General features: G+C 24.4%; 1 long non-coding RNA gene across 1 annotated transcript; it reads left to right on the top strand.

Annotated features, from left to right (window-relative positions):
* The first annotated feature begins 1,266 nt into the window (after positions 1-1,266).
* On the top strand, positions 1,267-12,877 carry LOC145849137 (uncharacterized). The gene is made up of 5 exons (XR_014372324.1): positions 1,267-1,284; positions 3,205-3,292; positions 3,739-3,809; positions 9,060-9,158; positions 12,841-12,877. It is a non-coding gene; the product is annotated as an uncharacterized LOC145849137 (long non-coding RNA).
* The last annotated feature ends 624 nt before the right edge of the window (positions 12,878-13,501 follow it).

The raw sequence follows: 13,501 nt of genomic DNA, 5'->3' as shown, positions 1-13,501 counted from the left end.
AGTTTGCACTCTTTTCTGCTATTGATATTTTAATTAAGGAATTTTTGATTAATTAAATGGTTAAGTTTAATGATGACCAACTGATGTCAATATTTCTAAACAATATCTCATTATCTTTAAGTATGATTCGTTTAGGAAATTTATTTGTGTATGTTTGTAATTTACAAACAATTTACAATCTAACAAAATTTTGAATGAATCTTTATAGGTTTTTTAAATTAAAATCTAGTAGTTTAGTATTGCAATGTTAGTTAACTTTTGAATAATATAATTAATGTAGCCTCGAGCCAAGGTTAACCAAAAATAGACAATTTTGAAAAGTTAAAGTTTTTTAATGTTTTAGTCTGAAACCTTAGTCTCAAGTAACTTATAGTAAGTAAATTATTGTTTTTATAAAAATAACTAGTATTATTTCGGTCCAGAGTTATAATAAATATAAAAATATGAATACTTAACAGAAATTAACTCAAAATTTTATACTTGACAACCTTGTTAATTAATAAATTGATTCAAAATTTTAAAACACCAGATCAAATAGCATCCAGCCGGATCCAAGTCTTTTGAAATTAGTTCTTTTCGGATATAAAACCTTGTCTAAAATTAGTATTTAGCTGGATCTTGATAACATTTTTGAATAAAGATCCGGAACTAAAAAAGCATCCAACTGAATCCGGTAGATCACTTACTCAAAATGCTACGGCCCGCTGAGGACTAATTTTTTTTGGATCCGGCCCGTCAATTATTTACGTTGCCCACCCCTAATCTAGGTGACAGTTTTTAGATGTTAAAGCAATTGTTTAAAAAAACTAAAACTTTTAAAGCAGAATTATTCTCTTAAAAATTTTACTTCAATTAATCTATATATTTTGGATTGTTTTAAGTGAACTTTTTTATAAGCTTTTATGTAATATGGTTTTATATTTTGTACTGGTGGTTTGTATTGAAACTGTATTAAAAATCCAGTGCATCATGATAACTCATTGTTGTTTGATAATCGACCAAAATCTAAGCTTACTATTAAGGCAATAAACATATACAATTTCTAATATGTTTTACTAATTTAGTACTTGTTTTTTAATGTTTCCTTTGTTTTTAAAATATTGTTTACTAACTAAAAAGCTAAATTCTGGTACATTTGTTAACAAAATGTTCCCTAACATTTCTGTTTTAACATTACTTTAGTATAAAACAATTTTTTGCAGGAATCTTTAAGTTTTGTTATAAGTCTTTAGACGATGCATCTAGACGAAAAAGAAACTAGCCAAACTCAGACAATTCATTAAGGTTAATTTAACTCATTTTTTAAATATATTGTTTCTGGGTAACGTTTTCTCAATTCTCGTTTTTGTTTAGCTATTTAGTTTTAGTTTAACTGTTCTGTTATTTCTAGCTTATAATTGCTAGTAGTTACATGAAAAATTAAACAATCTTAATTTTCGTTCATGTTAATTTTTTAAACTTATTCTTAAGTAAGACTTGAGTAAACTGTTGAAAAATAAAAAACTCATGTTTTTTATTTTTTACGATATAATAAATGAAAAAAGTAGCAAAGTCGCATAAAAAAATGTATGTATATTAAGTTTTATAGTCAACATGAGCTGTTAATGATTATTGTTTGTTATTCGAAACGACATTTTACTAATATTTTCATACGTATTTTACTCGACTTTATACGATTTATATTTAAAAACATTATTTCATTTAAACTAGAAACAAACATATCTGATAAAATTTACTGCAGGCAAATTCAAAATTAATTGTAAGAATCTGTTAACCAACAACAATAGATTGAAAATAAAAAATTATTTTGAGTTTTTTTATCAGTTTAAGAGAAGAGAAAAAGTAATAAAATCTTGCTTTTGAATTGTCAGCATCGCAAAGTTGTATTGAAATATTCATTACAACACATGAAAGATCGATTACTGTAAAAATAAAAGTTAAAAACTTATGTCGTTTCGACAATTAAAAATTTAAATAAATAAAAATAAAATGCTCATAATTATTCAAAGGGTGGCATGTAAATTCGCCAACATAAAAACATTAACATATATTTTAACAACATAATTTTTTTTTTCTATTATTCTAAAATTTGAAATAAAGTCTTATTAGTTTTGTTACTAATGAATACTGATGTGTTATTGGTCCGTATCAACTAAAGCTTATATACTACATGAACCTAAAAAAACCTCGTCGAAATATGGTTTAAAAACCAGTTAGTTTAAGTATATTAAATGAGAATAGCTTTATTAAGTAATCTAAAATCCTTTTAAACAGAAAAAAAATAAATTTGAAAACTATTTCTTTAAAGATAATTCAAAGTTATTGAGTAATTAATTGTTTTTAATAATAGAACTTTTTTAGGAAAAATGTTATAGGAAAAATGAGCTGTCACAACTTTTATTTGATTGTTTAAGTTGTTTGCCTTTACTCATTTTTAATAACAATATTGTACTAACCACAACAAGTAAATGTTTTATGTTTAGTTCATACAATAATTTTTTTAAATTAAAAAAATTGTTTAAAGTAAAATATTTATGGGTGATTGAAAATTTTTTTAAGGTACTTAAATTTTATAGTTGTATTATTTTCTTATTTAGATAAATATAGAAAAAATTGCACAGACACAACAATTGAAGGTGTAAAATTTACTTGATATAAAACTTAACGAAAAATTATTTAATGCATAAAGTATTTAGTTTAAGATTAAATATTTATATGGTTTACAAATGAGTAAACTATTCTAACTGAAAAATTATAAAACTACTACTATTAGCTTAAGTAGTAATATTTGTAATTTTTTTACAATATTTTAATTGTAAAATTACTTGGTTATATGTTACCTCAAAAAAATATATAACTTTAGTTGTTTATCTAATATTTAACTATTATACAAATTTTGCTAGATGATTCGTAATAAAATTAAAAAAATTCTATATAAATATATTATTATGAAAAAATTGTATCAAGTCACTCTTAGACAGAAAAGTAGGAGATAATTTTTATTTGATACTATTCTTATAAAGCTGTGCAATTTTGTATCTTATACTATCGAAGGAAAAGAAAAAGCTTTAAAAATAAATTGATATAAAAAGGATAAAAAAGTTTAAATATCCTTATTTTATACAGTTTCTTTTATATTAAATCCATCTATATTTCTAAACTCAAACTTATTCAGAAGTTATGCTTCCCTTAATTTTATCTCAGATACCATACAAGACCGCATCAAACAAAATATGATTCTAAAAACTACCGTTGAAAACTGAACTGATTTTAAATATTGTTACATTTCATGGTGAGAATATAATTTTATAATTACAAACATTTTAAATACTAAATAGTATATTTATTCATTCATGATTTTATTATGCAAACTAAATAAGATAAAACGATTTAATAAAAATGTATTTTAAACTTTTATCTTAAAATTGTTTTTTGTTATATATGTTACAAATATTTAATTACAAGTTTATTTTGTGCTGATATTTTTATAAATGTAGTATTGTTGAAAACATTTTAAATAAAGGTATTTACTTTCAATTTTATCAAATGTTTTTATTACAAAACTATATTGTTTTAAGTCATATTACTTTTTAATCTTATCTTAAATATGCAAAGTCATCTGGTTTTTCAAATAATATTTCGTTCAAGGATTAATTAAAACTAATCTAAAGTTTTGAAAAAAGTATTAGAATCTGGATTTTTTTTTTAATGAACTTTACAAACTACAAATTGTCATAGGGATAGTCATCAGTGAAGAAGGATTTTACATCTGATAATGCCTAGAAAAGAGACAGAAACCATATCAGCAAGTAAGTTTCAGGATTTTGAAATTTACTTATGGTTATTTGATTAATTTTTTTGTTACTTAAACTTAAAGTTAAATTTTGGCTGACTTAAGCACTTGTAGATATAGTTTTGACAGTATTAATACAAAACAATATTTAACCACATCATTAGGTTATATTTTATAATTTGTTGTCAAGTAAGCATAACATATGTATGTACAAATAAAAATTATTTTATTCTATTGTTTATTAAGTTGTCTGATAATAGATTGTAAAAAAGCAAGATAGTAAAAAATAGACATATATTATTTTATGAAGAATACTTTAATTAAAAATATTGACAAGTGCTTTCTATAACTTTCAAAAGGTTTAAATATTTAATCATTTAAACATTAATTTTGTAGAGTTGGTACTAATAGTACTAAAAATAATAATGTAAGGTTTATTTTATTTTATTACTTTGGTAATTAATAAACTTATACAACAAGTTACTTTTATGTACATCACTAAGTAAGTAAAAGTAAACATTTAATTAATAGCCAAATGTACACTTCTACCAAAATGAAGTTACCTCAAAAACTTTGTTTTACTTACTTCTATCACTTATTTATCATTTATACTAACATGTATAAAACAATTCATTACGATTTGTTATTTTAATTTTTATTTACACAGCAAAATACCATTTAAATTTAATAAGCTTTATTACATAAGCTATTTTAAAGCTAAAAATTCTATTCATTAGACATAGTTTTTATTTTTATGTTATCACACTTTAAAACACTTAACACCAGTTTCTAATGAGTTTTGAACAAACGTTTTGTAAATATGTTGTTTAATAACTATCTTACAGCTTATTAAACTCATACACTATGGTCTTATAGTTTTTAAATAGAGTTGTATGACCATCCTTGTTGTCAATGAAACAACAACAGTCTTGAAATGTCAAAATTTTGATAATTTTAAAGTTTTCAACAAGTGAAAATACATTCAAACAACAAGTTCCGTATTTGAACTGATTTTTGGGCACAACTGTTTTTCTATTCATTTCTGAGTAAAATCATTTATTAATAAAACATTTTAATTTATTTTTTGTACCTGTTTTATCTGTAAGTATTCTTATACGTTTTTACTTTTCAATAAAGCAAGGTATCTTTATAGAGAAAGTTATAAATAGCTATTAGCAATTAGAATTACAATTTTTTCAAAGCAATAGAATAAAGCTTTGAAAAAATTCACAAATTGAAAACTTTAATACTAATAATTTTATGTTTTAAAAAAATATAAGCATGCAAACAAGTTTTTTTAATTGAGTATGTTTACCTACTAGTACCTTGTCAAACCTTATAAGTACCTTGTAATGTAATAGATCAGGGATCGGCAAACTGCAGCCCTCAAAGCCAAAATCCGCGGGCCACGACGTACTTTTTAGCTAAAAATACAATTGTTTTTAATCATAAAATAAAAGATTTTGCAATAAAAACTTACACATAGGCTCTTAATTTAATAGTTACTCCTAACTATTGCTATTTTACTACTTATTTTGTAATATTTTGGTTTAGAACAGGGTTTCCCAAAGTGGGCGATATCGCCCCCCTGGGGGCGATTTTAGTAAGTTGGGGGGCGATAATTAGTAAGGGGGCGAAAGGGTGGGCGATAGCTAGTAAGGGGGCGAAAAGGGGGCGATTTTGAAATTTTTGGCTATCATTAAATTTTTAAATTGCTATTTTACTAATTTTAGCTTGCTATTAAATATTTGACCCTGAGGTAAAACTTAAACAAAAAAAGTTTATTTTATTTATGTAAAATATAGAGACAAAATTCAAGTGCTTATGACTCCTACTTTAAAGTAAATTACAATTTTTCATTTATATATTTTCTTATTTAACAATTACATAGATCATAGACGATCGGAATCCCTCTCACCATTTTATAACCTGACATATATGGTATTTGGGATCATAAACCGTTCATAAAAATCTATGTTATATATTATTAAGTTTCTAGGTAAATTGGCAACCCTGTATAACTTTATTTCTTATTCTAACTTAGTGACTTTTCAAAAAACAATTGAAAATATCATGAGGTGATAGTTATATTACCTCATGATATTTCCAATTATATTTTGAAAAGTGACTGACCTTGAACTAAAATTGAATTTTTCCAAAGAACGAAATAAAAGCTTTTGGACTCAACAAAAACTAAGGCAAAAGTATCCAATCATTTGAGAGGAATATAGATTGTTGTTTATAGTTTTTCCTTTTAGCTATGTTGTTGAGAAAGCTTTCAGATCAGTTATCAACATCTTTAGCAAAAGATCTAATCTAGATATTTGTAAAGGGGGCTTTTTATTACTGATTAACAATCAGATAAGTAAAACTTGCAAGCAGTCATGAACCTCATGATGAGGTCCTCATCCTTCACATTATATTAGACTTCAATAGCAGACATTATTTTATGTAATTTCTTTTGTTTTATTTAATCTTTTAAAATACTTTTTATTTAACCTGTTTTGTATTGTATTTAAGCACTCTTTTTATAATAATTTTTTTTTAAGTTATCTATTCTACAACAGGTTTGCATAATGCCTAATAAATATTAATTACGGTAGACTTCTTCTTGAGTTCGCACTTTTTACCCAAAAAAAAAAAGTGCAAATTTATATTTTCTAAAGTTTAACTTAATTAAAGTCTATTACTAACTAAGTATTAATAGAACTAAAAATACATAATATTTAATATCTTATATAGATCTATTTTTTAATGAATGTTTGTTTTATGTTTTAGTTAATTTCATGTTTATGCATAGCGTTATTGCATATAATATATTTAAATTTATCATTTTGTAAAAAAAAAGGTAATAACTTTTGAGTTTGCACTTTTTGATTTCGTTAAATGTGCCAACTCAAGCGGAAGTCTACTGTATTTATTAAATCATTTATGTTTTAAATCTGATATTAGTTTTATTTTGATCTGGTTAATTTTGTAGTTTATGTTTGTCGTTTTGCATTACATTAAAAGTTTTTATATCATAGTGATTAAAGTGTTTGTTTGAAAGAATTTTATTTGAAATATTTTTGTTATTACTTGTTTAATCTGTAAAAATAAAAAAATCTTGATAACCATTAAAGTTTTTATTTTAAGTTTTTTTTGATTTTAAAAGAGTATATATTTGAGGTCTCTTTTTGAAACTTCTTCAAATTTTTCATTTAAAACATTTTTAAACACAATTTTCTTTTCCAACTTGATTTATTATTGTTAAAAAACCCATACATTAAGGAATTTTAAATTATTAAAACAAATATTTTTTGTTTTATCTTAATTTTTAATATATTAGCAATTAGAATTTGTTGTTTATTTTAATAGTTCAACACTAGCTTTTATTTTTTCACTATTTTCTTCTGGTAAATTATCATAGGCTAATGACTAGAGAAAAAATAAATTTAAAGCAGTATTAAATAAGCCATTAAAAAGACTGCTGCAGTTACGAGACAAAATTTTAAGCTAATTAAAAGAATTTTTTAATCGATTGCTTTCTGTTCACAGAATTAACTGAAAAACTTTTGATTTTTTTTTTGAATTTATTTAAAAAAAAGAAAATGTTAAAATTAAGGTTTAGTTTCCTAAAGGTTATTCAAAGTCAAATACTATTTAATAGTATTCTATTACAAAACATGTAGTTTAAAAAGTTTAAAATTAAGTTTTTAACTTTACAAGTAACTTGCTTATAATATATCTTAGCATTGAAATTAATAACTTCACTTCATTAACTGAAGCTGTTGATGAAACCACTTTTCATGTGAGATAATTAACCAGTCGGTCAAACTTCCTCAAACTAGATCAGACATTATGTTTTGTTATTTATTTTATTATGTGTAACATAAACTGTTCATTTTTTTATAAATTCTTTATCTCTGGTATAGTAATTTTAGAATATGCCTATTTATAAAATAATTTTAGTACCTTGTGCGGCTTAAACAAGTTACTTAGTATTAACTTCTAAATGTCCGAAATTCGTTATATGAGAGATTATTATAATGTCAGGTTTAAATTAAGATTTCAGATGGGTAACGTACGGTTAAGATCCAGTCAAATATTGACATGCTAAGTAACTTGGAAACTAATTGTGCAAAAGAAACAAAATTGAGTTTTTTGATACTAAATATTTTGAAATACACTTTCAATTTGGTTTTCAGTTCACAATAGAATTTCCTAGATCACAATAATACTATGTCATTTTATTACAATTTTGCTCGAGTTTTTTAATTTTCTTATATGTTATTTTTTTAATTATGCAGCCCGCAATTACATTTTTTAAACGAGTTGAAACTAGAAAAGATTTTTTAGTAAATATGAATTGCTGACTACAAAAGTTGTCCACCACTACCCTAAAAGTTTCATTAGTTTCAAAACAGTTCATATCTAAACAAGATTAATTACAAATTACACAAGGCTTTTTAATAATTAAGTATTTTAATACATTTAACTGGGCTTATAAGAAAACAAATGTAACTTATTTTCCCAAGCCCTGTAAACTACTTTGAACACAGCTCAAAGTGCGTGCATAAGAAGTACCAGACTAAATTACATTTCGAACACAAATTTTTCGGCTCAAAAGTTTCTACTCAAGAGAAAAATTACTTTGTGAAATCGTGGTGGGCGATTATTTTTCGAATTTCTGAAAAGGGGGCGATTTAGAAAATGAGTTTGGGAAACCCTGGTTTAGAATAATGCTTTTCTGCTAATTACTATGATTATTTTGAATAATCGCAGCCCTCGAAAACTTTTTTTTATTTATAAATATTTTTTGTATATAATGCGGCCCGCGAGTAATTTTCTGAAAAAATTGGTCCGATAGTTACAAAAGGCTGCCGACCCTGTAATAAATGCTAAATTATTTACCTGTATTAGCAAGCTAACTATGTTTGTTATATTAGTTTTCTTGCTTGATTTTGTGAATACAATTGAACTACATTGATATGCAACTTACATAAAAAAAACCCTCAAATCGAATTTAAATTGTTTGCCATGCTAATTATAAGTTATAACATATAACAACGAAATTCTTAAAATTTTAAGTAAAACAAATGATTATATAAAAAATATTTTTAGTTTTGTAGCACAGTAGTTGTTCTATGTGTTTCCAAACACATATTTAAAAACAAATTATGCTTAACAAAAGAAACAGATTTAGGAAATAAATTATAAATAGCTATTTAGTTTACCATTACTTATAAAACTTAAATAAAAACTTAATAATTTCTTATGATTGTAGGCCATCAATGGTAATAGATGACAGACGGAAATAACGGCTGACTAAGACAGAATTGAAATACGGTGCTACCAACAGAAACATTGATTTGTGACACAGAAAGTTAGTACTTGGTTACAATTTTATAATTTTTGCATTTGATGTAAGCATTGTTAATAAAGTGACTGATTAACTTGTCTATTTTCAATGGTCCGTAAAAAAGTATTCTTAAGAATGTCGTTTTTGGTTTAAAAAATGCTCTTTAGTTTTTAAGTTGCTTAGAATCACTTTGTCAGTAGTCAGTCACTAGTATCTATGTATATATGTAAAGTTATTAATTTAGTTAGTAATACCTATTTTAATATTAATCTATTTTTTCTTTATCAAGTCTATGCGTTCACTCGAAGCCCAATTTCTTATTTCGATTTGCAGTATTTCTTAGCAACTATTTTAAGAACAGAATTTTTACAAAAGTTATGTTACAACAACAAGCTTTCAAAATGCCTTGTTTGTTTTTATTAATGCTTTTGAAGCTCATTATTACATCACAAAGATTTTTTCATAAAAAATACTTTTTGTGTTATGTATAAATATAACATTTATTATACTTTAATTATTTAAAATTAGCTTTTAAACATTTATAGATATCCTTCTTATTTAAAGCTACACAATGTAGTAAACACAAGCTCATTAATTTTTTCCGGAGAAGGAAAAGACTTGTTATTTCTTTATGACAAAAATAATTTAAGTGTACTAACAATTACAACATCTTAAAACTTAAACATTAAATCAAACTAGTATAAGTTCATACTTGTTCAAAACAGTTTACTTAATAGTTTTATATAAAAAGCAAAATAAAGAATTTTTTCATAGCACACGAGTTGAAAAAAATCATAAAACATCTAGTTATGCCCTAAGTTTAAATCGTCATACATTAACATAATTATACTAGGAATATTATTCAAACTGTAGTTGTTCCATCAGATGAAATGAATTATCAATGTTAATTCAAATTTTATCTTACTTTAAACAAGTTAATGATTTGTAAAATAGTTTTTTATCAATCATAAATATAAGATGAAATTTGACCTACAGAGGGAAAAACATTTACAAACAAATTAAATCAGAAATCACATAGTTTAAAGAGTTTTTAAGTTAATTATTTTCAACTATTTTTATACAACAAAATGAATATAAAAATTTTCTTTTTCTTACTATTATGTTTTTATATATAAAGTAAAAACATATTTAAGCAGTATATGTTACATATAAAAAAAGAATATTAAAATGATTGAAAATATATGTTTTAATTAAATCTAATTTTAATATAAATAAATACGTTAGTAATTTTAGCGAGTAATAAAACCTTTAAAAATCAGCTCGATGATAAGATTAGATAATATCGGAACTATGTTTGAATAAAAAATAAAAAATTGAACTGCAAAATTTAAAGTAAGATAAATATTGTAGAAAACAATGTTTTTTATTGACTAATTCTTTTAGTTTAACTAGTAACAATTTTTTAAGAATTCTGGAAAATAATTTTTATTTGTGTTAATAGATAATCACTACTGTGTACACTACGTGCTATATAAAAAATAGAACTTTAGATATCAAGTCTAATTTATTTTTTAACTAATATACAAAACGTAAACACAAAATTTGTGTATATGTTTTTTTAGTTAGTAAAAACTTAACTTAAAAAAGTGACTGAAAAATATGAAGCGCAATTTTTTTTATATATATGCAATCAACTTATAAACTGAAATTAGTTTTATTGTTTACCTAATAAAAGTTTAGTTAATAATTTGTAAACACAATTAAATCATTCTCACTCAGTGATATCTTAAAACCTAATTGATTGTTTTGTAACATTTTGAAAACCAATTTAACTACATTCAAACATTAAATTTATTACGCCGAATTCTTCACGGTTGAAAGACTCCCATAATCATACTTAACAAATAAACGTGCACTGTGAGCCAGTTACTTTGCGAACAGCGCAAAACCCACAAACGCTAACTACAAACAGTTGTACAGCTGATGGAAGAAATTGAACTTGAACACGGCGGTTTTATAACCAATTCTGTTTAAATATTTCAAGCTTTCCTCGTTGAAAGCAAACAAATCAATCTTTCAAATCTCAACTGCCTGCGTTAAAACAAGCACGTTGAAACTCAACATTAAAAAAATATTCTTTTAATTTGGATATTTTCACACCAGCTCATGCATCGAATACAGGCTTTAAGTGGTATTATGAACTTAATAAAAAATAACTGTATAAACCTTTCTGTTTTTTAAAATTAATGAGGTTCAAATTTAACTCAATTGTCGATTTTGAAATCAATGCGAAACTATCTCGCAATTTCATAAGCTTTCCATTTAAAAGCAAAAAATCAACCGTTTATTACTTTTAATATGCAAACAATGTCAAAGTGATAGAAAAGAACGTACTCAAAAAGACTTTATAAGATACTTTATTAATTTTAATAACTCTATTTTAATCTTTGCATCGAAAAAAAGCTTTATTTAAACATATGAATTGGTTAAAAAACGTTTTGGTGTTTTATATAACAAAGAGTTAAACTTTTAAGAAAAAAAAGCTAAAATTAAGCTATATATTTTTTTAATTACTAATTGTATTAACTTTAATAATACGATTTTAAATTGTTAATCGAATTCTAGTGGTGTTATGATCAAATTGGTTAAAATTTTGTGATAACTTGAGCTTGTCTTACGGCATACGAAAGTCAATACCTAGGCTCTGTAGACTTTCGCTGATGTTTTCTTTGATTGTTATAAAAATTAAATGACTAATCTTAACTATTTACAACTATTAAATTAATCTTTAGAAGTTATAACTTACAAACTTTGAATTTATTTAGCACGGTGTTGTCACATAGTATTAATTTAGTTTTAATCTATATATATATATATACATAGCGTATATACAACTTCTTATCATTTTATTCATGAATACCACTTATAACTCGTTTTCGATGCAAGGACTAAGATAAAAAACTAACACTAATAAAGTACTTTATAAAGCATTCTTAATTATGTTCGTTTATTTGTTTTGCAACGTAGACTGCTTTCATGCGAATAATTAACATTTGATTTTTTGCTTCCAACGAGGGAAGCTTCAAAATTATACGAGATAGTCTCGAATTGATTCCAGTTAGCTGAAACAGATATTCTTTCTTAAACTGTATGTTTATTTGAAACTAGTGTTTGCGGTATTTTCGTTGTTCGCAAAGTAACAGGTTCAGAGTGCAGTCAAGATTTGTTTGTTTACTTTTGCAGGTTAAGGGGAGTCATTCAACCGTAAAGATTTTGCCTTGAGAAATTTTCGTTTTCCGGATCATTCTTGTTTTATTTGTTTTAGCATGTGATCGAAACTTTTTCAAATACTTTACGTAGTTTAAAGATATTTTAATTATATTGTTATATTATAACCGTTGAGTAGTTTTATAATTACACATTTTACTTTTAATTGTTGACTCATATAAGTTATATCATTTAATCAACACTTTATATTTATAAATTATTTAGAAACCATTAATTAATTTAAAAGTTTTACGAAAATAAATATAGCAATGTCGGCAGTTTAGTATATTTTTTATATCATTAACATTACAACTTTATACAGACATTTTTCTAAAACAATCATAAAATATTAACAAGTATAACAAACACTAGTGACTTTGAGAAGAATTAATATTTTAAATTTGTTACATCATGTTTATAACGACTGTTGATTAATTTTAATAACTCAAACATTTTTCTGAACTAATAATTTTAACAGATTACTAGAGGACCAAGAATCATCGCTTCAACTACTAATGTATAACACAAAATGGTTAGTTGACTCAAAATTAAATGTTTTTATGCGCTCTATTTATATACTTTTCCACTGTTTTTAATAATTGAAATAATATTGTTTTCTTAACTTTGTATTAATATTTAATAAACAATATAGTTTAACAAAAATGTCTTTTTTTTTCAAATTATAAGGTGTGTTGTTACTTTGGTTATTAAATACAACAAGTTTTTTGACTCTTTTATTTTAGCAAGTTTTTATGAAATTTAAGCGGTTTCGGAAATTATAATTATTTTAAGTTATATTAAGTTGTCCAGAATATACCTTTCGAGTTAAATTTATTTCTTTAGTTGGTTTTAAATTTTCAATGTCAAAATAACTTAAGTTTCAGTGCTTTTTTACGCACAGTTTGTATTGCACTGTTTTAAACAATTTAACTCCGGCCAACAGTTTTTTATTGTACTGTTTTCAGGGTCGCCACTTCACCTGGGATCCTGGAAAACCTGGAATTTGAGAATTTAGGCAAAAAAAACTTCGAAAAACATGGAATTTAAGAAATTTTGAAAAAAACCTTGAAAAACATGGAATTTCTAAGAATTTTATCATGTTCAGTAGTAAAATTTCGGTTTGACTCAAAAAAGTTATC

This window comes from Thalia democratica, chromosome 1, assembly GCF_965202585.1.
Source record: "Thalia democratica chromosome 1, ktThaDemo2.hap1.1, whole genome shotgun sequence".
NCBI lineage: Eukaryota > Metazoa > Chordata > Thaliacea > Salpida > Salpidae > Thalia > Thalia democratica.
Note: the sequence above shows the minus strand (reverse complement) of the source record. Positions and strands in the feature narration are given on the sequence as shown.